Consider the following 23,171-nt stretch of genomic DNA (forward strand, 5'->3'; position numbering starts at 1 on the left):
ATAGGAGAGGGTCCCAGCCCAGCCAACAAAATGTACTGTTCAATCAAACCAAACTTAAAACCAAGCTCCTTTTTTAAGGGGTCCCGGGGAAATGTTGGGCTGACCGGCAAGACCTCATGATGCGAACTGCTTCTGCGTCAAACGCAAGCTTTTTTCATTCCCAGCCAATGACTTATTCTTATTTCTAAGGGACGCTCCATCAGATAGCCCAGACAGGCAGGCGTTGGTGGTATAGTGGTGAGCATAGCTGCCTTCCAAGCAGTTGACCCGGGTTCGATTCCCGGCTAACGCAGATCAAATCTTTAAATTGTTCAAAATGCATTTTTTGGAAATCAGACTCATGCTGAAAGCAAAGCTGACACACTTTTCGTGAAAATCAAAACCCCATCCAGGAAAGGTTCTTGCATCCTAGTTTCTGCAACTGTCTATCGGTGAGGGGATTGAAGCGAGCAGGGCTCCTGGCCCCTCCCCGACAAAGCCCTGACGAAGGCCTGACAAAGGCCTATTCGCCTTGCCCTGACGGGCCTTGGTCCCAGCAGGCCACCGAGCACAGCACCTCAGCCTATTAGAGTGAGGTTTCAGGATCTCTCTCATCCTGTAAACCAACATACTGAAGAAGGTGAAACGTGTGGCTGCGCTCCTCACATGCTGAAGCAGCAGCAGCCCTTTCCCTGAAGCAAAGTTCCTTCATTCCTCCCTCCCATAACCCTTAGCAGGGGATTTATGGTAATTGAGTTGAGTTTCCAAACTGGCCCTTCCTTCCTTCCTTCCCATATCTGCCAGCTCGAGAAGGCTTGTTTTGTTGCACCTGGGAAGTAAAGTATCTATTTGCGAGAGAGAGAGAATGAGAGAGAGAGACAGAGAGAGAGAGACAGAGAGAGAAGGGGAAGGGGTGTTGGCAGTTAGGGTGTGAGCTAGAGAAATGAGGCCTGTCTGCAAAAGGCCATGGGATGGGAGTGCGTGGTTGCAGGTTGTTTGGCTTTGTAAGGCCTACTGCCCGCTTCACTCGAAAATGGGTCTAGGGTTGTCGGTTTGTAGGCTGTAAAAGCCCAGAAAAGCTTTTGTTCTCCAACCAGCAGAGTGGCGCAGCGGAAGCGTGCTGGGCCCATAACCCAGAGGTCGATGGATCGAAACCATCCTCTGCTAACTTTTTTCAAATTATGTTTTTGTGTCATGGCATTAGGGCACAAAGAGCTGTAAGTGCCTGGATGCAATGTCATTCCTTGAACTTGCTGCCTCGTTCCACTCTTGCGCTAAATAGGAGAGGGTCCCAGCCCAGCCAACAAAATGTACTGTTCAATCAAACCAAACTTAAAACCAAGCTCCTTTTTTAAGGGGTCCCGGGGAAATGTTGGGCTGACCGGCAAGACCTCATGATGCGAACTGCTTCTGCGTCAAACGCAAGCTTTTTTCATTCCCAGCCAATGACTTATTCTTATTTCTAAGGGCCGCTCCATCAGATAGCCCAGACAGGCAGGCGTTGGTGGTATAGTGGTGAGCATAGCTGCCTTCCAAGCAGTTGACCCGGGTTCCATTCCCGGCCAACGCAGATCAAATCTTTAAATTGTTCAAAATGCATTTTTTGGAAATCAGACTCATGCTGAAAGCAAAGCTGACACACTTTTCGTGAAAATCAAAACCCCATCCAGGAAAGGTTCTTGCATCCTAGTTTCTGCAACTGTCTATCGGTGAGGGGATTGAAGCGAGCAGGGCTCCTGGCCCCTCCCCGACAAAGCCCTGACGAAGGCCTGACAAAGGCCTATTCGCCTTGCCCTGACGGGCCTTGGTCCCAGCAGGCCACCGAGCACAGCACCTCAGCCTATTAGAGTGAGGTTTCAGGATCTCTCTCATCCTGTAAACCAACATACTGAAGAAGGTGAAACGTGTGGCTGCGCTCCTCACATGCTGAAGCAGCAGCAGCCCTTTCCCTGAAGCAAAGTTCCTTCATTCCTCCCTCCCATAACCCTTAGCAGGGGATTTATGGTAATTGAGTTGAGTTTCCAAACTGGCCCTTCCTTCCTTCCTTCCCATATCTGCCAGCTCGAGAAGGCTTGTTTTGTTGCACCTGGGAAGTAAAGTATCTATTTGCGAGAGAGAGAGAATGAGAGAGAGAGACAGAGAGAGAGAGACAGAGAGAGAAGGGGAAGGGGTGTTGGCAGTTAGGGTGTGAGCTAGAGAAATGAGGCCTGTCTGCAAAAGGCCATGGGATGGGAGTGCGTGGTTGCAGGTTGTTTGGCTTTGTAAGGCCTACTGCCCGCTTCACTCGAAAATGGGTCTAGGGTTGTCGGTTTGTAGGCTGTAAAAGCCCAGAAAAGCTTTTGTTCTCCAACCATCAGAGTGGCGCAGCGGAAGCGTGCTGGGCCCATAACCCAGAGGTCGATGGATCGAAACCATCCTCTGCTAACTTTTTTCAAATTATGTTTTTGTGTCATGGCATTAGGGCACAAAGAGCTGTAAGTGCCTGGATGCAATGTCATTCCTTGAACTTGCTGCCTCGTTCCACTCTTGCGCTAAATAGGAGAGGGTCCCAGCCCAGCCAACAAAATGCACTGTTCAATCAAACCAAACTTAAAACCAAGCTCCTTTTTTAAGGGGTCCCGGGGAAATGTTGGGCTGACCGGCAAGACCTCATGATGCGAACTGCTTCTGCGTCAAACGCAAGCTTTTTTCATTCCCAGCCAATGACTTATTCTTATTTCTAAGGGCCGCTCCATCAGATAGCCCAGACAGGCAGGCGTTGGTGGTATAGTGGTGAGCATAGCTGCCTTCCAAGCAGTTGACCCGGGTTCGATTCCCGGCCAACGCAGATCAAATCTTTAAATTGTTCAAAATGCATTTTTTGGAAATCAGACTCATGCTGAAAGCAAAGCTGACACACTTTTCGTGAAAATCAAAACCCCATCCAGGAAAGGTTCTTGCATCCTAGTTTCTGCAACTGTCTATCGGTGAGGGGATTGAAGCGAGCAGGGCTCCTGGCCCCTCCCCGACAAAGCCCTGACGAAGGCCTGACAAAGGCCTATTCGCCTTGCCCTGACGGGCCTTGGTCCCAGCAGGCCACCGAGCACAGCACCTCAGCCTATTAGAGTGAGGTTTCAGGATCTCTCTCATCCTGTAAACCAACATACTGAAGAAGGTGAAACGTGTGGCTGCGCTCCTCACATGCTGAAGCAGCAGCAGCCCTTTCCCTGAAGCAAAGTTCCTTCATTCCTCCCTCCCATAACCCTTAGCAGGGGATTTATGGTAATTGAGTTGAGTTTCCAAACTGGCCCTTCCTTCCTTCCTTCCTTCCCATATCTGCCAGCTCGAGAAGGCTTGTTTTGTTGCACCTGGGAAGTAAAGTATCTATTTGCGAGAGAGAGAGAATGAGAGAGAGAGACAGAGAGAGAGAGACAGAGAGAGAAGGGGAAGGGGTGTTGGCAGTTAGGGTGTGAGCTAGAGAAATGAGGCCTGTCTGCAAAAGGCCATGGGATGGGAGTGCGTGGTTGCAGGTTGTTTGGCTTTGTAAGGCCTACTGCCCGCTTCACTCGAAACTGGGTCTAGGGTTGTCGGTTTGTAGGCTGTAAAAGCCCAGAAAAGCTCTTGTTCTCCAACCAGCAGAGTGGCGCAGCGGAAGCGTGCTGGGCCCATAACCCAGAGGTCGATGGATCGAAACCATCCTCTGCTAACTTTTTTCAAATTATGTTTTTGTGTCATGGCATTAGGGCACAAAGAGCTGTAAGTGCCTGGATGCAATGTCATTCCTTGAACTTGCTGCCTCGTTCCACTCTTGCGCTAAATAGGAGAGGGTCCCAGCCCAGCCAACAAAATGTACTGTTCAATCAAACCAAACTTAAAACCAAGCTCCTTTTTTAAGGGGTCCCGGGGAAATGTTGGGGTGACCGGCAAGACCTCATGATGCGAACTGCTTCTGCGTCAAACGCAAGCTTTTTTCATTCCCAGCCAATGACTTATTCTTATTTCTAAGGGCCGCTCCATCAGATAACCCAGACAGGCAGGCGTTGGTGGTATAGTGGTGAGCATAGCTGCCTTCCAAGCAGTTGACCCGGGTTCGATTTCCGGCCAACGCAGATCAAATCTTTAAATTGTTCAAAATGCATTTTTTGGAAATCAGACTCATGCTGAAAGCAAAGCTGACACACTTTTCGTGAAAATCAAAACCCCATCCAGGAAAGGTTCTTGCATCCTAGTTTCTGCAACTGTCTATCGGTGAGGGGATTGAAGCGAGCAGGGCTCCTGGCCCCTCCCCGACAAAGCCCTGACGAAGGCCTGACAAAGGCCTATTCGCCTTGCCCTGACGGGCCTTGGTCCCAGCAGGCCACCGAGCACAGCACCTCAGCCTATTAGAGTGAGGTTTCAGGATCTCTCTCATCCTGTAAACCAACATACTGAAGAAGGTGAAACGTGTGGCTGCGCTCCTCACATGCTGAAGCAGCAGCAGCCCTTTCCCTGAAGCAAAGTTCCTTCATTCCTCCCTCCCATAACCCTTAGCAGGGGATTTATGGTAATTGAATTGAGTTTCCAAACTGGCCCTTCCTTCCTTCCTTCCCATATCTGCCAGCTCGAGAAGGCTTGTTTTGTTGCACCTGGGAAGTAAAGTATCTATTTGCGAGAGAGAGAGAATGAGAGAGAGAGACAGAGAGAGAGAGACAGAGAGAGAAGGGGAAGGGGTGTTGGCAGTTAGGGTGTGAGCTAGAGAAATGAGGCCTGTCTGCAAAAGGCCATGGGATGGGAGTGCGTGGTTGCAGGTTGTTTGGCTTTGTAAGGCCTACTGCCCGCTTCACTCGAAAATGGGTCTAGGGTTGTCGGTTTGTAGGCTGTAAAAGCCCAGAAAAGCTTTTGTTCTCCAACCAGCAGAGTGGCGCAGCGGAAGCGTGCTGGGCCCATAACCCAGAGGTCGATGGATCGAAACCATCCTCTGCTAACTTTTTTCAAATTATGTTTTTGTGTCATGGCATTAGGGCACAAAGAGCTGTAAGTGCCTGGATGCAATGTCATTCCTTGAACTTGCTGCCTCGTTCCACTCTTGCGCTAAATAGGAGAGGGTCCCAGCCCAGCCAACAAAATGCACTGTTCAATCAAACCAAACTTAAAACCAAGCTCCTTTTTTAAGGGGTCCCGGGGAAATGTTGGGCTGACCGGCAAGACCTCATGATGCGAACTGCTTCTGCGTCAAACGCAAGCTTTTTTCATTCCCAGCCAATGACTTATTCTTATTTCTAAAGGCCGCTCCATCAGATAGCCCAGACAGGCAGGCGTTGGTGGTATAGTGGTGAGCGTAGCTGCCTTCCAAGCAGTTGACCCGGGTTCGATTCCCGGCCAACGCAGATCAAATCTTTAAATTGTTCAAAATGCATTTTTTGGAAATCAGACTCATGCTGAAAGCAAAGCTGACACACTTTTCGTGAAAATCAAAACCCCATCCAGGAAAGGTTCTTGCATCCTAGTTTCTGCAACTGTCTATCGGTGAGGGGATTGAAGCGAGCAGGGCTCCTGGCCCCTCCCCGACAAAGCCCTGACGAAGGCCTGACAAAGGCCTATTCGCCTTGCCCTGACGGGCCTTGGTCCCAGCAGGCCACCGAGCACAGCACCTCAGCCTATTAGAGTGAGGTTTCAGGATCTCTCTCATCCTGTAAACCAACATACTGAAGAAGGTGAAACGTGTGGCTGCGCTCCTCACATGCTGAAGCAGCAGCAGCCCTTTCCCTGAAGCAAAGTTCCTTCATTCCTCCCTCCCATAACCCTTAGCAGGGGATTTATGGTAATTGAGTTGAGTTTCCAAACTGGCCCTTCCTTCCTTCCTTCCCATATCTGCCAGCTCGAGAAGGCTTGTTTTGTTGCACCTGGGAAGTAAAGTATCTATTTGCGAGAGAGAGAGAATGAGAGAGAGAGACAGAGAGAGAGAGACAGAGAGAGAAGGGGAAGGGGTGTTGGCAGTTAGGGTGTGAGCTAGAGAAATGAGGCCTGTCTGCAAAAGGTCATGGGATGGGAGTGCGTGGTTGCAGGTTGTTTGGCTTTGTAAGGCCTACTGCCCGCTTCACTCGAAAATGGGTCTAGGGTTGTCGGTTTGTAGGCTGTAAAAGCCCAGAAAAGCTTTTGTTCTCCAACCAGCAGAGTGGCGCAGCGGAAGCGTGCTGGGCCCATAACCCAGAGGTCGATGGATCGAAACCATCCTCTGCTAACTTTTTTCAAATTATGTTTTTGTGTCATGGCATTAGGGCACAAAGAGCTGTAAGTGCCTGGATGCAATGTCATTCCTTGAACTTGCTGCCTCGTTCCACTCTTGCGCTAAATAGGAGAGGGTCCCAGCCCAGCCAACAAAATGCACTGTTCAATCAAACCAAACTTAAAACCAAGCTCCTTTTTTAAGGGGTCCCGGGGAAATGTTGGGCTGACCGGCAAGACCTCATGATGCGAACTGCTTCTGCGTCAAACGCAAGCTTTTTTCATTCCCAGCCAATGACTTATTCTTATTTCTAAAGGCCGCTCCATCAGATAGCCCAGACAGGCAGGCGTTGGTGGTATAGTGGTGAGCATAGCTGCCTTCCAAGCAGTTGACCCGGGTTCGATTCCCGGCCAACGCAGATCAAATCTTTAAATTGTTCAAAATGCATTTTTTGGAAATCAGACTCATGCTGAAAGCAAAGCTGACACACTTTTCGTGAAAATCAAAACCCCATCCAGGAAAGGTTCTTGCATCCTAGTTTCTGCAACTGTCTATCGGTGAGGGGATTGAAGCGAGCAGGGCTCCTGGCCCCTCCCCGACAAAGCCCTGACGAAGGCCTGACAAAGGCCTATTCGCCTTGCCCTGACGGGCCTTGGTCCCAGCAGGCCACCGAGCACAGCACCTCAGCCTATTAGAGTGAGGTTTCAGGATCTCTCTCATCCTGTAAACCAACATACTGAAGAAGGTGAAACGTGTGGCTGCGCTCCTCACATGCTGAAGCAGCAGCAGCCCTTTCCCTGAAGCAAAGTTCCTTCATTCCTCCCTCCCATAACCCTTAGCAGGGGATTTATGGTAATTGAGTTGAGTTTCCAAACTGGCCCTTCCTTCCTTCCTTCCCATATCTGCCAGCTCGAGAAGGCTTGTTTTGTTGCACCTGGGAAGTAAAGTATCTATTTGCGAGAGAGAGAGAATGAGAGAGAGAGACAGAGAGAGAGAGACAGAGAGAGAAGGGGAAGGGGTGTTGGCAGTTAGGGTGTGAGCTAGAGAAATGAGGCCTGTCTGCAAAAGGCCATGGGATGGGAGTGCGTGGTTGCAGGTTGTTTGGCTTTGTAAGGCCTACTGCCCGCTTCACTCGAAAATGGGTCTAGGGTTGTCGGTTTGTAGGCTGTAAAAGCCCAGAAAAGCTCTTGTTCTCCAACCAGCAGAGTGGCGCAGCGGAAGCGTGCTGGGCCCATAACCCAGAGGTCGATGGATCGAAACCATCCTCTGCTAACTTTTTTCAAATTATGTTTTTGTGTCATGGCATTAGGGCACAAAGAGCTGTAAGTGCCTGGATGCAATGTCATTCCTTGAACTTGCTGCCTCGTTCCACTCTTGCGCTAAATAGGAGAGGGTCCCAGCCCAGCCAACAAAATGCACTGTTCAATCAAACCAAACTTAAAACCAAGCTCCTTTTTTAAGGGGTCCCGGGGAAATGTTGGGCTGACCGGCAAGACCTCATGATGCGAACTGCTTCTGCGTCAAACGCAAGCTTTTTTCATTCCCAGCCAATGACTTATTCTTATTTCTAAAGGCCGCTCCATCAGATAGCCCAGACAGGCAGGCGTTGGTGGTATAGTGGTGAGCATAGCTGCCTTCCAAGCAGTTGACCCGGGTTCGGTTCTCGGCCAACGCAGATCAAATCTTTAAATTGTTCAAAATGCATTTTTTGGAAATCAGACTCATGCTGAAAGCAAAGCTGACACACTTTTCGTGAAAATCAAAACCCCATCCAGGAAAGGTTCTTGCATCCTAGTTTCTGCAACTGTCTATCGGTGAGGGGATTGAAGCGAGCAGGGCTCCTGGCCCCTCCCCGACAAAGCCCTGACGAAGGCCTGACAAAGGCCTATTGGCCTTGCCCTGACGGGCCTTGGTCCCAGCAGGCCACCGAGCACAGCACCTCAGCCTATTAGAGTGAGGTTTCAGGATCTCTCTCATCCTGTAAACCAACATACTGAAGAAGGTGAAACGTGTGGCTGCGCTCCTCACATGCTGAAGCAGCAGCAGCCCTTTCCCTGAAGCAAAGTTCCTTCATTCCTCCCTCCCATAACCCTTAGCAGGGGATTTATGGTAATTGAGTTGAGTTTCCAAACTGGCCCTTCCTTCCTTCCTTCCCATATCTGCCAGCTCGAGAAGGCTTGTTTTGTTGCACCTGGGAAGTAAAGTATCTATTTGCGAGAGAGAGAGAATGAGAGAGAGAGACAGAGAGAGAGAGACAGAGACAGAAGGGGAAGGGGTGTTGGCAGTTAGGGTGTGAGCTAGAGAAATGAGGCCTGTCTGCAAAAGGCCATGGGATGGGAGTGCGTGGTTGCAGGTTGTTTGGCTTTGTAAGGCCTACTGCCCGCTTCACTCGAAAATGGGTCTAGGGTTGTCGGTTTGTAGGCTGTAAAAGCCCAGAAAAGCTTTTGTTCTCCAACCAGCAGAGTGGCGCAGCGGAAGCGTGCTGGGCCCATAACCCAGAGGTCGATGGATCGAAACCATCCTCTGCTAACTTTTTTCAAATTATGTTTTTGTGTCATGGCATTAGGGCACAAAGAGCTGTAAGTGCCTGGATGCAATGTCATTCCTTGAACTTGCTGCCTCGTTCCACTCTTGCGCTAAATAGGAGAGGGTCCCAGCCCAGCCAACAAAATGCACTGTTCAATCAAACCAAACTTAAAACCAAGCTCCTTTTTTAAGGGGTCCCGGGGAAATGTTGGGCTGACCGGCAAGACCTCATGATGCGAACTGCTTCTGCGTCAAACGCAAGCATTTTTCATTCCCAGCCAATGACTTATTCTTATTTCTAAAGGCCGCTCCATCAGATAGCCCAGACAGGCAGGCGTTGGTGGTATAGTGGTGAGCATAGCTGCCTTCCAAGCAGTTGACCCGGGTTCGATTCCCGGCCAACGCAGATCAAATCTTTAAATTGTTCAAAATGCATTTTTTGGAAATCAGACTCATGCTGAAAGCAAAGCTGACACACTTTTCGTGAAAATCAAAACCCCATCCAGGAAAGGTTCTTGCATCCTAGTTTCTGCAACTGTCTATCGGTGAGGGGATTGAAGCGAGCAGGGCTCCTGACCCCTCCCCGACAATGCCCTGACGAAGGCCTGACAAAGGCCTATTCGCCTTGCCCTGACGGGCCTTGGTCCCAGCAGGCCACCGAGCACAGCACCTCAGCCTATTAGAGTGAGGTTTCAGGATCTCTCTCATCCTGTAAACCAACATACTGAAGAAGGTGAAACGTGTGGCTGCGCTCCTCACATGCTGAAGCAGCAGCAGCCCTTTCCCTGAAGCAAAGTTCCTTCATTCCTCCCTCCCATAACCCTTAGCAGGGGATTTATGGTAATTGAGTTGAGTTTCCAAACTGGCCCTTCCTTCCTTCCTTCCCATATCTGCCAGCTCGAGAAGGCTTGTTTTGTTGCACCTGGGAAGTAAAGTATCTATTTGCGAGAGAGAGAGAATGAGAGAGAGAGACAGAGAGAGAGAGACAGAGAGAGAAGGGGAAGGGGTGTTGGCAGTTAGGGTGTGAGCTAGAGAAATGAGGCCTGTCTGCAAAAGGCCATGGGATGGGAGTGCGTGGTTGCAGGTTGTTTGGCTTTGTAAGGCCTACTGCCCGCTTCACTCGAAAATGGGTCTAGGGTTGTCGGTTTGTAGGCTGTAAAAGCCCAGAAAAGCTTTTGTTCTCCAACCAGCAGAGTGGCGCAGCGGAAGTGTGCTGGGCCCATAACCCAGAGGTCGATGGATCGAAACCATCCTCTGCTAACTTTTTTCAAATTATGTTTTTGTGTCATGGCATTAGGGCACAAAGAGCTGTAAGTGCCTGGATGCAATGTCATTCCTTGAACTTGCTGCCTCGTTCCACTCTTGCGCTAAATAGGAGAGGGTCCCAGCCCAGCCAACAAAATGCACTGTTCAATCAAACCAAACTTAAAACCAAGCTCCTTTTTTAAGGGGTCCCGGGGAAATGTTGGGCTGACCGGCAAGACCTCATGATGCGAACTGCTTCTGCGTCAAACGCAAGCTTTTTTCATTCCCAGCCAATGATTTATTCTTATTTCTAAAGGCCGCTCCATCAGATAGCCCAGACAGGCAGGCGTTGGTGGTATAGTGGTGAGCATAGCTGCCTTCCAAGCAGTTGACCCGGGTTCGATTCCCGGCCAACGCAGATCAAATCTTTAAATTGTTCAAAATGCATTTTTTGGAAATCAGACTCATGCTGAAAGCAAAGCTGACACACTTTTCGTGAAAATCAAAACCCCATCCAGGAAAGGTTCTTGCATCCTAGTTTCTGCAACTGTCTATCGGTGAGGGGATTGAAGCGAGCAGGGCTCCTGGCCCCTCCCCGACAAAGCCCTGACGAAGGCCTGACAAAGGCCTATTCGCCTTGCCCTGACGGGCCTTGGTCCCAGCAGGCCACCGAGCACAGCACCTCAGCCTATTAGAGTGAGGTTTCAGGATCTCTCTCATCCTGTAAACCAACATACTGAAGAAGGTGAAACGTGTGGCTGCGCTCCTCACATGCTGAAGCAGCAGCAGCCCTTTCCCTGAAGCAAAGTTCCTTCATTCCTCCCTCCCATAACCCTTAGCAGGGGATTTATGGTAATTGAGTTGAGTTTCCAAACTGGCCCTTCCTTCCTTCCTTCCCATATCTGCCAGCTCGAGAAGGCTTGTTTTGTTGCACCTGGGAAGTAAAGTATCTATTTGCGAGAGAGAGAGAATGAGAGAGAGAGACAGAGAGAGAGAGACAGAGAGAGAAGGGGAAGGGGTGTTGGCAGTTAGGGTGTGAGCTAGAGAAATGAGGCCTGTCTGCAAAAGGCCATGGGATGGGAGTGCGTGGTTGCAGGTTGTTTGGCTTTGTAAGGCCTACTGCCCGCTTCACTCGAAAATGGGTCTAGGGTTGTCGGTTTGTAGGCTGTAAAAGCCCAGAAAAGCTTTTGTTCTCCAACCAGCAGAGTGGCGCAGCGGAAGCGTGCTGGGCCCATAACCCAGAGGTCGATGGATCGAAACCATCCTCTGCTAACTTTTTTCAAATTATGTTTTTGTGTCATGGCATTAGGGCACAAAGAGCTGTAAGTGCCTGGATGCAATGTCATTCCTTGAACTTGCTGCCTCGTTCCACTCTTGCGCTAAATAGGAGAGGGTCCCAGCCCAGCCAACAAAATGCACTGTTCAATCAAACCAAACTTAAAACCAAGCTCCTTTTTTAAGGGGTCCCGGGGAAATGTTGGGCTGACCGGCAAGACCTCATGATGCGAACTGCTTCTGCGTCAAACGCAAGCTTTTTTCATTCCCAGCCAATGACTTATTCTTATTTCTAAAGGCCGCTCCATCAGATAGCCCAGACAGGCAGGCGTTGGTGGTATAGTGGTGAGCATAGCTGCCTTCCAAGCAGTTGACCCGGGTTCGATTCCGGCCAACGCAGATCAAATCTTTCAATTGTTCAAAATGCATTTTTTGGAAATCAGACTCATGCTGAAAGCAAAGCTGACACACTTTTCGTGAAAATCAAAACCCCATCCAGGAAAGGTTCTTGCATCCTAGTTTCTGCAACTGTCTATCGGTGAGGGGATTGAAGCGAGCAGGGCTCCTGGCCCCTCCCCGACAAAGCCCTGACGAAGGCCTGACAAAGGCCTATTCGCCTTGCACTGACGGGCCTTGGTCCCAGCAGGCCACCGAGCACAGCACCTCAGCCTATTAGAGTGAGGTTTCAGGATCTCTCTCATCCTGTAAACCAACATACTGAAGAAGGTGAAACGTGTGGCTGCGCTCCTCACATGCTGAAGCAGCAGCAGCCCTTTCCCTGAAGCAAAGTTCCTTCATTCCTCCCTCCCATAACCCTTAGCAGGGGATTTATGGTAATTGAGTTGAGTTTCCAAACTGGCCCTTCCTTCCTTCCTTCCCATATCTGCCAGCTCGAGAAGGCTTGTTTTGTTGCACCTGGGAAGTAAAGTATCTATTTGCGAGAGAGAGAGAATGAGAGAGAGAGACAGAGAGAGAGAGACAGAGAGAGAAGGGGAAGGGGTGTTGGCAGTTAGGGTGTGAGCTAGAGAAATGAGGCCTGTCTGCAAAAGGCCATGGGATGGGAGTGCGTGGTTGCAGGTTGTTTGGCTTTGTAAGGCCTACTGCCCGCTTCACTCGAAAATGGGTCTAGGGTTGTCGGTTTGTAGGCTGTAAAAGCCCAGAAAAGCTTTTGTTCTCCAACCAGCAGAGTGGCGCAGCGGAAGCGTGCTGGGCCCATAACCCAGAGGTCGATGGATCGAAACCATCCTCTGCTAACTTTTTTCAAATTATGTTTTTGTGTCATGGCATTAGGGCACAAAGAGCTGTAAGTGCCTGGATGCAATGTCATTCCTTGAACTTGCTGCCTCGTTCCACTCTTGCGCTAAATAGGAGAGGGTCCCAGCCCAGCCAACAAAATGCACTGTTCAATCAAACCAAACTTAAAACCAAGCTCCTTTTTTAAGGGGTCCCGGGGAAATGTTGGGCTGACCGGCAAGACCTCATGATGCGAACTGCTTCTGCGTCAAACGCAAGCTTTTTTCATTCCCAGCCAATGACTTATTCTTATTTCTAAAGGCCGCTCCATCAGATAGCCCAGACAGGCAGGCGTTGGTGGTATAGTGGTGAGCATAGCTGCCTTCCAAGCAGTTGACCCGGGTTCGATTCCCGGCCAACGCAGATCAAATCTTTAAATTGTTCAAAATGCATTTTTTGGAAATCAGACTCATGCTGAAAGCAAAGCTGACACACTTTTCGTGAAAATCAAAACCCCATCCAGGAAAGGTTCTTGCATCCTAGTTTCTGCAACTGTCTATCGGTGAGGGGATTGAAGCGAGCAGGGCTCCTGGCCCCTCCCCGACAAAGCCCTGACGAAGGCCTGACAAAGGCCTATTCGCCTTGCCCTGACGGGCCTTGGTCCCAGCAGGCCACCGAGCACAGCACCTCAGCCTATTAGAGTGAGGTTTCAGGATCTCTCTCATCCTGTAAACCAACATACTGAAGAAGGTGAAACGTGTGGCTGCGCTCCTCACATGCTGAAGCAGCAGCAGCCCTTTCCCTGAAGCAAAGTTCCTTCATTCCTCCCTCCCATAACCCTTAGCAGGGGATTTATGGTAATTGAGTTGAGTTTCCAAACTGGCCCTTCCTTCCTTCCTTCCCATATCTGCCAGCTCGAGAAGGCTTGTTTTGTTGCACCTGGGAAGTAAAGTATCTATTTGCGAGAGAGAGAGAATGAGAGAGAGAGACAGAGAGAGAGAGACAGAGAGAGAAGGGGAAGGGGTGTTGGCAGTTAGGGTGTGAGCTAGAGAAATGAGGCCTGTCTGCAAAAGGCCATGGGATGGGAGTGCGTGGTTGCAGGTTGTTTGGCTTTGTAAGGCCTACTGCCCGCTTCACTCGAAACTGGGTCTAGGGTTGTCGGTTTGTAGGCTGTAAAAGCCCAGAAAAGCTCTTGTTCTCCAACCAGCAGAGTGGCGCAGCGGAAGCGTGCTGGGCCCATAACCCAGAGGTCGATGGATCGAAACCATCCTCTGCTAACTTTTTTCAAATTATGTTTTTGTGTCATGGCATTAGGGCACAAAGAGCTGTAAGTGCCTGGATGCAATGTCATTCCTTGAACTTGCTGCCTCGTTCCACTCTTGCGCTAAATAGGAGAGGGTCCCAGCCCAGCCAACAAAATGTACTGTTCAATCAAACCAAACTTAAAACCAAGCTCCTTTTTTAAGGGGTCCCGGGGAAATGTTGGGCTGACCGGCAAGACCTCATGATGCGAACTGCTTCTGCGTCAAACGCAAGCTTTTTTCATTCCCAGCCAATGACTTATTCTTATTTCTAAGGGCCGCTCCATCAGATAGCCCAGACAGGCAGGCGTTGGTGGTATAGTGGTGAGCATAGCTGCCTTCCAAGCAGTTGACCCGGGTTCGATTCCCGGCCAACGCAGATCAAATCTTTAAATTGTTCAAAATGCATTTTTTGGAAATCAGACTCATGCTGAAAGCAAAGCTGACACACTTTTCGTGAAAATCAAAACCCCATCCAGGAAAGGTTCTTGCATCCTAGTTTCTGCAACTGTCTATCGGTGAGGGGATTGAAGCGAGCAGGGCTCCTGGCCCCTCCCCGACAAAGCCCTGACGAAGGCCTGACAAAGGCCTATTCGCCTTGCCCTGACGGGCCTTGGTCCCAGCAGGCCACCGAGCACAGCACCTCAGCCTATTAGAGTGAGGTTTCAGGATCTCTCTCATCCTGTAAACCAACATACTGAAGAAGGTGAAACGTGTGGCTGCGCTCCTCACATGCTGAAGCAGCAGCAGCCCTTTCCCTGAAGCAAAGTTCCTTCATTCCTCCCTCCCATAACCCTTAGCAGGGGATTTATGGTAATTGAGTTGAGTTTCCAAACTGGCCCTTCCTTCCTTCCTTCCCATATCTGCCAGCTCGAGAAGGCTTGTTTTGTTGCACCTGGGAAGTAAAGTATCTATTTGCGAGAGAGAGAGAATGAGAGAGAGAGACAGAGAGAGAGAGACAGAGAGAGAAGGGGAAGGGGTGTTGGCAGTTAGGGTGTGAGCTAGAGAAATGAGGCCTGTCTGCAAAAGGCCATGGGATGGGAGTGCGTGGTTGCAGGTTGTTTGGCTTTGTAAGGCCTACTGCCCGCTTCACTCGAAAATGGGTCTAGGGTTGTCGGTTTGTAGGCTGTAAAAGCCCAGAAAAGCTTTTGTTCTCCAACCAGCAGAGTGGCGCAGCGGAAGCGTGCTGGGCCCATAACCCAGAGGTCGATGGATCGAAACCATCCTCTGCTAACTTTTTTCAAATTATGTTTTTGTGTCATGGCATTAGGGCACAAAGAGCTGTAAGTGCCTGGATGCAATGTCATTCCTTGAACTTGCTGCCTCGTTCCACTCTTGCGCTAAATAGGAGAGGGTCCCAGCCCAGCCAACAAAATGCACTGTTCAATCAAACCAAACTTAAAACCAAGCTCCTTTTTTAAGGGGTCCCGGGGAAATGTTGGGCTGACCGGCAAGACCTCATGATGCGAACTGCTTCTGCGTCAAACGCAAGCTTTTTTCATTCCCAGCCAATGACTTATTCTTATTTCTAAAGGCCGCTCCATCAGATAGCCCAGACAGGCAGGCGTTGGTGGTATAGTGGTGAGCATAGCTGCCTTCCAAGCAGTTGACCCGGGTTCAATTCCCGGCCAACGCAGATCAAATCTTTAAATTGTTCAAAATGCATTTTTTGGAAATCAGACTCATGCTGAAAGCAAAGCTGACACACTTTTCGTGAAAATCAAAACCCCATCCAGGAAAGGTTCTTGCATCCTAGTTTCTGCAACTGTCTATCGGTGAGGGGATTGAAGCGAGCAGGGCTCCTGGCCCCTCCCCGACAAAGCCCTGACGAAGGCCTGACAAAGGCCTATTCGCCTTGCCCTGACGGGCCTTGGTCCCAGCAGGCCACCGAGCACAGCACCTCAGCCTATTAGAGTGAGGTTTCAGGATCTCTCTCATCCTGTAAACCAACATACTGAAGAAGGTGAAACGTGTGGCTGCGCTCCTCACATGCTGAAGCAGCAGCAGCCCTTTCCCTGAAGCAAAGTTCCTTCATTCCTCCCTCCCATAACCCTTAGCAGGGGATTTATGGTAATTGAGTTGAGTTTCCAAACTGGCCCTTCCTTCCTTCCTTCCCATATCTGCCAGCTCGAGAAGGCTTGTTTTGTTGCACCTGGGAAGTAAAGTATCTATTTGCGAGAGAGAGAGAATGAGAGAGAGAGACAGAGAGAGAGAGACAGAGAGAGAAGGGGAAGGGGTGTTGGCAGTTAGGGTGTGAGCTAGAGAAATGAGGCCTGTCTGCAAAAGGCCATGGGATGGGAGTGCGTGGTTGCATGTTGTTTGGCTTTGTAAGGCCTACTGCCCGCTTCACTCGAAACTGGGTCTAGGGTTGTCGGTTTGTAGGCTGTAAAAGCCCAGAAAAGCTCTTGTTCTCCAACCAGCAGAGTGGCGCAGCGGAAGCGTGCTGGGCCCATAACCCAGAGGTCGATGGATCGAAACCATCCTCTGCTAACTTTTTTCAAATTATGTTTTTGTGTCATGGCATTAGGGCACAAAGAGCTGTAAGTGCCTGGATGCAATGTCATTCCTTGAACTTGCTGCCTCGTTCCACTCTTGCGCTAAATAGGAGAGGGTCCCAGCCCAGCCAACAAAATGTACTGTTCAATCAAACCAAACTTAAAACCAAGCTCCTTTTTTAAGGGGTCCCGGGGAAATGTTGGGCTGACCGGCAAGACCTCATGATGCGAACTGCTTCTGCGTCAAACGCAAGCTTTTTTCATTCCCAGCCAATGACTTATTCTTATTTCTAAGGGCCGCTCCATCAGATAGCCCAGACAGGCAGGCGTTGGTGGTATAGTGGTGAGCATAGCTGCCTTCCAAGCAGTTGACCCGGGTTCGATTCCCGGCCAACGCAGATCAAATCTTTAAATTGTTCAAAATGCATTTTTTGGAAATCAGACTCATGCTGAAAGCAAAGCTGACACACTTTTCGTGAAAATCAAAACCCCATCCAGGAAAGGTTCTTGCATCCTAGTTTCTGCAACTGTCTATCGGTGAGGGGATTGAAGCGAGCAGGGCTCCTGGCCCCTCCCCGACAAAGCCCTGACGAAGGCCTGACAAAGGCCTATTCGCCTTGCCCTGACGGGCCTTGGTCCCAGCAGGCCACCGAGCACAGCACCTCAGCCTATTAGAGTGAGGTTTCAGGATCTCTCTCATCCTGTAAACCAACATACTGAAGAAGGTGAAACGTGTGGCTGCGCTCCTCACATGCTGAAGCAGCAGCAGCCCTTTCCCTGAAGCAAAGTTCCTTCATTCCTCCCTCCCATAACCCTTAGCAGGGGATTTATGGTAATTGAGTTGAGTTTCCAAACTGGCCCTTCCTTCCTTCCTTCCCATATCTGCCAGCTCGAGAAGGCTTGTTTTGTTGCACCTGGGAAGTAAAGTATCTATTTGCGAGAGAGAGAGAATGAGAGAGAGAGACAGAGAGAGAGAGACAGAGAGAGAAGGGGAAGGGGTGTTGGCAGTTAGGGTGTGAGCTAGAGAAATGAGGCCTGTCTGCAAAAGGCCATGGGATGGGAGTGCGTGGTTGCAGGTTGTTTGGCTTTGTAAGGCCTACTGCCCGCTTCACTCGAAACTGGGTCTAGGGTTGTCGGTTTGTAGGCTGTAAAAGCCCAGAAAAGCTCTTGTTCTCCAACCAGCAGAGTGGCGCAGCGGAAGCGTGCTGGGCCCATAACCCAGAGGTCGATGGATCGAAACCATCCTCTGCTAACTTTTTTCAAATTATGTTTTTGTGTCATGGCATTAGGGCACAAAGAGCTGTAAGTGCCTGGATGCAAGGTCATTCCTTGAACTTGCTGCCTCGTTCCACTCTTGCGCTAAATAGGAGAGGGTCCCAGCCCAGCCAACAAAATGTACTGTTCAAACAAACCAAACTTAAAACCAAGCTCCTTTTTTAAGGGGTCCCGGGGAAATGTTGGGCTGACCGGCAAGACCTCATGATGCGAACTGCTTCTGCGTCAAACGCAAGCTTTTTTCATTCCCAGCCAATGACTTATTCTTATTTCTAAGGGGCGCTCCATCAGATAGCCCAGACAGGCAGGCGTTGGTGGTATAGTGGTGAGCATAGCTGCCTTCCAAGCAGTTGACCCGGGTTCGATTCCCGGCCAACGCAGATCAAATCTTTAAATTGTTCAAAATGCATTTTTGGGAAATCAGACTCATGCTGAAAGCAAAGCTGACACACTTTTCGCGAAAATCAAAACCCCATCCAGGAAAGGTTCTTGCATCCTAGTTTCTGCAACTGTCTATCGGTGAGGGGATTGAAGCGAGCAGGGATCCTGGCCCCTCCCCGACAAAGCCCTGACAAAGGCCTATTCGCCTTGCCCTGACGTGCAAAGGTCCCAGCAGGCCACCGAGCACAGCACCTCAGCCTATTAGAGTGAGGTTTCAGGATCTCTCTCATCCTGTAAACCAACATACTGAGGAAGGTGAAACGTGTGGCTGCGCTCCTCACATGCTGAAGCAGCAGCAGCCCTTTCCCTGAAGCAAAGTTCCTTCATTCCTCCCTCCCATAACCCTTAGCAGGGGATTTATGGTAATTGAGTTGAGTTTCCAAACTGGCCCTTCCTTCCTTCCTTCCCATATCTGCCAGCTCGAGAAGGCTTGTTTTGTTGCACCTGGGAAGTAAAGTATCTATTTGCGAGAGAGAGAGAATGAGAGAGAGAGACAGAGAGAGAGAGACAGAGAGAGAAGGGGAAGGGGTGTTGGCAGTTAGGGTGTGAGCTAGAGAAATGAGGCCTGTCTGCAAAAGGCCATGGGAAGGGAGTGCGTGGTTGCAGGTTGTTTGGCTTTGTAAGGCCTACTGCCCGCTTCACTCGAAACTGGGTCTAGGGTTGTCGGTTTGTAGGCTGTAAAAGCCCAGAAAAGCTCTTGTTCTCCAACCAGCAGAGTGGCGCAGCAGAAGCGTGCTGGGCCCATAACCCAGAGGTCGATGGATCGAAACCATCCTCTGCTAAGTTTTTTCAAAATATGTTTTTGTGTCATGGCATTAGGGCACAAAGAGCTGTAAGTGCCTGGATGCAATGTCATTCTTTGAACTTGCTGCCTCGTTCCACTCTTGCGCTAAATAGGAGAGGGTCCCAGCCCAGCCAACAAAATGTACTGTTCAATCAAACCAAACTTAAAACCAAGCTCCTTTTTTAAGGGGTCCCGGGGAAATGTTGGGCTGACCGGCAAGACCTCATGATGCGAACTGCTTCTGCGTCAAACGCAAGCTTTTTTCATTCCCAGCCAATGACTTATTCTTATTTCTAAGGGGCGCTCCATCAGATAGCCCAGACAGGCAGGCGTTGGTGGTATAGTGGTGAGCATAGCTGCCTTTCAAGCAGTTGACCCGGTTCGATTCCCGGCCAACGCAGATCAAATTGTTCAAAATGAATTTTTTGGAAATCAGACTCATGCTGAAAGCAAAGCTGACACACTTTTCGTGAAAATCAAAACCCCATCCAGGAAAGGTTCTTGCATCCTAGTTTCTGCAACTGTCTATCGGTGAGGGGATTGAAGCGAGCAGGGCTCCTGGCCCCTCCCCGACAAAGCCCTGACGAAGGCCTGACAAAGGCCTATTCGCCTTGCCCTGACGGGCAACGGTCCCAGCAGGCCACCGAGCACAGCACCTCAGCCTATTAGAGTGAGGTTTCAGGATCTCTCTCATCCTGTAAACCAACATACTGAGGAAGGTGAAACGTGTGGCTGCGCTCCTCACATGCTGAAGCAGCAGCAGCCCTTTCCCTGAAGCAAAGTTCCTTCATTCCTCACTCCCATAACCCTTAGCAGGGGATTTATGGTAATTGAGTTGAGTTTCCAAACTGGCCCTTCCTTCCTTCCTTCCCATATCTGCCAGCTCGAGAAGGCTTGTTTTGTTGCACCTGGGAAGTAAAGTATCTATTTGCGAGAGAGAGAGAATGAGAGAGAGAGACAGAGAGAGAGAGACAGAGAGAGAAGGGGAAGGGGTGTTGGCAGTTAGGGTGTGAGCTAGAGAAATGAGGCCTGTCTGCAAAAGGCCATGGGATGGGAGTGCGTGGTTGCAGGTTGTTTGGCTTTGTAAGGCCTACTGCCCGCTTCACTCGAAAATGGGTCTAGGGTTGTCGGTTTGTAGGCTGTAAAAGCCCAGAAAAGCTTTTGTTCTCCAACCAGCAGAGTGGCGCAGCGGAAGCGTGCTGGGCCCATAACCCAGAGGTCGATGGATCGAAACCATCCTCTGCTAACTTTTTTCAAATTATGTTTTTGTGTCATGGCATTAGGGCACAAAGAGCTGTAAGTGCCTGGATGCAATGTCATTCCTTGAACTTGCTGCCTCGTTCCACTCTTGCGCTAAATAGGAGAGGGTCCCAGCCCAGCCAACAAAATGCACTGTTCAATCAAACCAAACTTAAAACCAAGCTCCTTTTTTAAGGGGTCCCGGGGAAATGTTGGGCTGACCGGCAAGACCTCATGATGCGAACTGCTTCTGCGTCAAACGCAAGCTTTTTTCATTCCCAGCCAATGACTTATTCTTATTTCTAAAGGCCGCTCCATCAGATAGCCCAGACAGGCAGGCGTTGGTGGTATAGTGGTGAGCATAGCTGCCTTCCAAGCAGTTGACCCGGGTTCGATTCCCGGCCAACGCAGATCAAATCTTTAAATTGTTCAAAATGCATTTTTTGGAAATCAGACTCATGCTGAAAGCAAAGCTGACACACTTTTCGTGAAAATCAAAACCCCATCCAGGAAAGGTTCTTGCATCCTAGTTTCTGCAACTGTCTATCGGTGAGGGGATTGAAGCGAGCAGGGCTCCTGGCCCCTCCCCGACAAAGCCCTGACGAAGGCCTGACAAAGGCCTATTCGCCTTGCCCTGACGGGCCTTGGTCCCAGCAGGCCACCGAGCACAGCACCTCAGCCTATTAGAGTGAGGTTTCAGGATCTCTCTCATCCTGTAAACCAACATACTGAAGAAGGTGAAACGTGTGGCTGCGCTCCTCACATGCTGAAGCAGCAGCAGCCCTTTCCCTGAAGCAAAGTTCCTTCATTCCTCCCTCCCATAACCCTTAGCAGGGGATTTATGGTAATTGAGTTGAGTTTCCAAACTGGCCCTTCCTTCCTTCCTTCCCATATCTGCCAGCTCGAGAAGGCTTGTTTTGTTGCACCTGGGAAGTAAAGTATCTATTTGCGAGAGAGAGAGAACGAGAGAGAGAGACAGAGAGAGAGAGACAGAGAGAGAAGGGGAAGGGGTGTTGGCAGTTAGGGTGTGAGCTAGAGAAATGAGGCCTGTCTGCAAAAGGCCATGGGATGGGAGTGCGTGGTTGCAGGTTGTTTGGCTTTGTAAGGCCTACTGCCCGCTTCACTCGAAACTGGGTCTAGGGTTGTCGGTTTGTAGGCTGTAAAAGCCCAGAAAAGCTCTTGTTCTCCAACCAGCAGAGTGGCGCAGCGGAAGCGTGCTGGGCCCATAACCCAGAGGTCGATGGATCGAAACCATCCTCTGCTAACTTTTTTCAAATTATGTTTTTGTGTCATGGCATTAGGGCACAAAGAGCTGTAAGTGCCTGGATGCAATGTCATTCCTTGAACTTGCTGCCTCGTTCCACTCTTGCGCTAAATAGGAGAGGGTCCCAGCCCAGCCAACAAAATGTACTGTTCAATCAAACCAAACTTAAAACCAAGCTCCTTTTTTAAGGGGTCCCGGGGAAATGTTGGGCTGACCGGCAAGACCTCATGATGCGAACTGCTTCTGCGTCAAACGCAAGCTTTTTTCATTCCCAGCCAATGACTCATTCTTATTTCTAAGGGGAGCTCCATCACATAGCCCAGACAGGCAGGCGTTGGTGGTATAGTGGTGAGCATAGCTGCCTTCCAAGCAGTTGACCCGGGTTCGATTCCGGCCAAAGCAGATCAAATCTTTAAATTGTTCAAAATGCATTTTTTGGAAATCAGACTCATGCTGAAAGCAAAGCTGACACACTTTTCGTGAAAATCAAAACCCCATCCAGGAAAGGTTCTTGCATCCTAGTTTCTGCAACTGTCTATCGGTGAGGGGATTGAAGCGAGCAGGGCTCCTGGCCCCTCCCCGACAAAGCCCTGACGAAGGCCTGACAAAGGCCTAATCGCCTTGCCCTGACGGGCAAAGGTCCCAGCAGGCCACCGAGCACAGCACCTCAGCCTATTAGAGTGAGGTTTCAGGATCTCTCTCATCCTGTAAACCAACATACTGAGGAAGGTGAAACGTGTGGCTGCGCTCCTCACATGCTGAAGCAGCAGCAGCCCTTTCCCTGAAGCAAAGTTCCTTCATTCCTCCCTCCCATAACCCTTAGCAGGGGATTTATGGTAATTGAGTTGAGTTTCCAAACTGGCCCTTCCTTCCTTCCTTCCCATATCTGCCAGCTCGAGAAGGCTTGTTTTGTTGCACCTGGGAAGTAAAGTATCTATTTGCGAGAGAGAGAGAATGAGAGAGAGAGACAGAGAGAGAGAGACAGAGAGAGAAGGGGAAGGGGTGTTGGCAGTTAGGGTGTGAGCTAGAGAAATGAGGCCTGTCTGCAAAAGGCCATGGGATGGGAGTGCGTGGTTGCAGGTTGTTTGGCTTTGTAAGGCCTACTGCCCGCTTCACTCGAAACTGGGTCTAGGGTTGTCGGTTTGTAGGCTGTAAAAGCCCAGAAAAGCTCTTGTTCTCCAACCAGCAGAGTGGCGCAGCGGAAGCGTGCTGGGCCCATAACCCAGAGGTCGATGGATCGAAACCATCCTCTGCTAAGTTTTTTCAAATTATGTTTTTGTGTCATGGCATTAGGGCACAAAGAGCTGTAAGTGCCTGGATGCAATGTCATTCCTTGAACTTGCTGCCTCGTTCCACTCTTGCGCTAAATAGGAGAGGGTCCCAGCCCAGCCAACAAAATGTACTGTTCAATCAAACCAAACTTAAAACCGAGCTCCTTTATTAAGGGGTCCCGGGGAAATGTTGGGCTGACCGGCAAGACCTCATGATGCGAACTGCTTCTGCGTCAAACGCAAGCTTTTTTCATTCCCAGACAATGACTTATTCTTATTTCTAAGGGGCGCTCCATCACATAGCCCAGACAGGCAGGCGTTGGTGGTATAGTGGTGAGCATAGCTGCCTTCCAAGCAGTTGACCCAACGCAGATCAAATCTTTAAATTGTTCAAAATGTATTTTTTGGAAATCAGACTCATGCTGAAAGCAAAGCTGACACACTTTTCGTGAAAATCAAAACCCCATCCAGGAAAGGTTCTTGCATCCTAGTTTCTGCAACTGTCTATCGGTGAGGGGATTGAAGCGAGCAGGGCTCCTGGCCCCTCCCCGACAAAGCCCTGACGAAGGCCTGACAAAGGCCTAATCGCCTTGCCCTGACGGGCAAAGGTCCCAGCAGGCCACCGAGCACAGCACCTCAGCCTATTAGAGTGAGGTTTC

General features: G+C 50.0%; 10 non-coding genes across 10 annotated transcripts; all 10 read left to right on the plus strand.

The window, feature by feature from the left end:
• The first annotated feature begins 2,734 nt into the window (after positions 1–2,734).
• Positions 2,735–2,806, plus strand: TRNAG-UCC (transfer RNA glycine (anticodon UCC)). Its single transcript has one exon. It is a non-coding gene; the product is annotated as a tRNA-Gly (tRNA).
• A 3,703-nt stretch (positions 2,807–6,509) lies between these two features.
• TRNAG-UCC (transfer RNA glycine (anticodon UCC)) lies at positions 6,510–6,581 on the plus strand. The gene has a single exon. It is a non-coding gene; the product is annotated as a tRNA-Gly (tRNA).
• Positions 6,582–9,023: 2,442 nt separating this feature from the next.
• TRNAG-UCC (transfer RNA glycine (anticodon UCC)) lies at positions 9,024–9,095 on the plus strand. Its single transcript has one exon. It is a non-coding gene; the product is annotated as a tRNA-Gly (tRNA).
• Positions 9,096–10,280: 1,185 nt separating this feature from the next.
• TRNAG-UCC (transfer RNA glycine (anticodon UCC)) lies at positions 10,281–10,352 on the plus strand. Its single transcript has one exon. It is a non-coding gene; the product is annotated as a tRNA-Gly (tRNA).
• Positions 10,353–12,793: 2,441 nt separating this feature from the next.
• TRNAG-UCC (transfer RNA glycine (anticodon UCC)) lies at positions 12,794–12,865 on the plus strand. The gene has a single exon. It is a non-coding gene; the product is annotated as a tRNA-Gly (tRNA).
• A 1,185-nt stretch (positions 12,866–14,050) lies between these two features.
• Positions 14,051–14,122, plus strand: TRNAG-UCC (transfer RNA glycine (anticodon UCC)). Its single transcript has one exon. It is a non-coding gene; the product is annotated as a tRNA-Gly (tRNA).
• A 2,442-nt stretch (positions 14,123–16,564) lies between these two features.
• TRNAG-UCC (transfer RNA glycine (anticodon UCC)) lies at positions 16,565–16,636 on the plus strand. The gene has a single exon. It is a non-coding gene; the product is annotated as a tRNA-Gly (tRNA).
• A 1,185-nt stretch (positions 16,637–17,821) lies between these two features.
• TRNAG-UCC (transfer RNA glycine (anticodon UCC)) lies at positions 17,822–17,893 on the plus strand. The gene has a single exon. It is a non-coding gene; the product is annotated as a tRNA-Gly (tRNA).
• A 1,174-nt stretch (positions 17,894–19,067) lies between these two features.
• On the plus strand, positions 19,068–19,138 carry TRNAE-UUC (transfer RNA glutamic acid (anticodon UUC)). The gene has a single exon. It is a non-coding gene; the product is annotated as a tRNA-Glu (tRNA).
• Positions 19,139–20,315: 1,177 nt separating this feature from the next.
• TRNAG-UCC (transfer RNA glycine (anticodon UCC)) lies at positions 20,316–20,387 on the plus strand. Its single transcript has one exon. It is a non-coding gene; the product is annotated as a tRNA-Gly (tRNA).
• The last annotated feature ends 2,784 nt before the right edge of the window (positions 20,388–23,171 follow it).

Source organism: Ambystoma mexicanum, chromosome 6q (genome assembly GCF_040938575.1).
Source record: "Ambystoma mexicanum isolate Mex_15411 chromosome 6q, UKY_AmexF1_1, whole genome shotgun sequence".
Classification (NCBI taxonomy): domain Eukaryota; kingdom Metazoa; phylum Chordata; class Amphibia; order Caudata; family Ambystomatidae; genus Ambystoma; species Ambystoma mexicanum.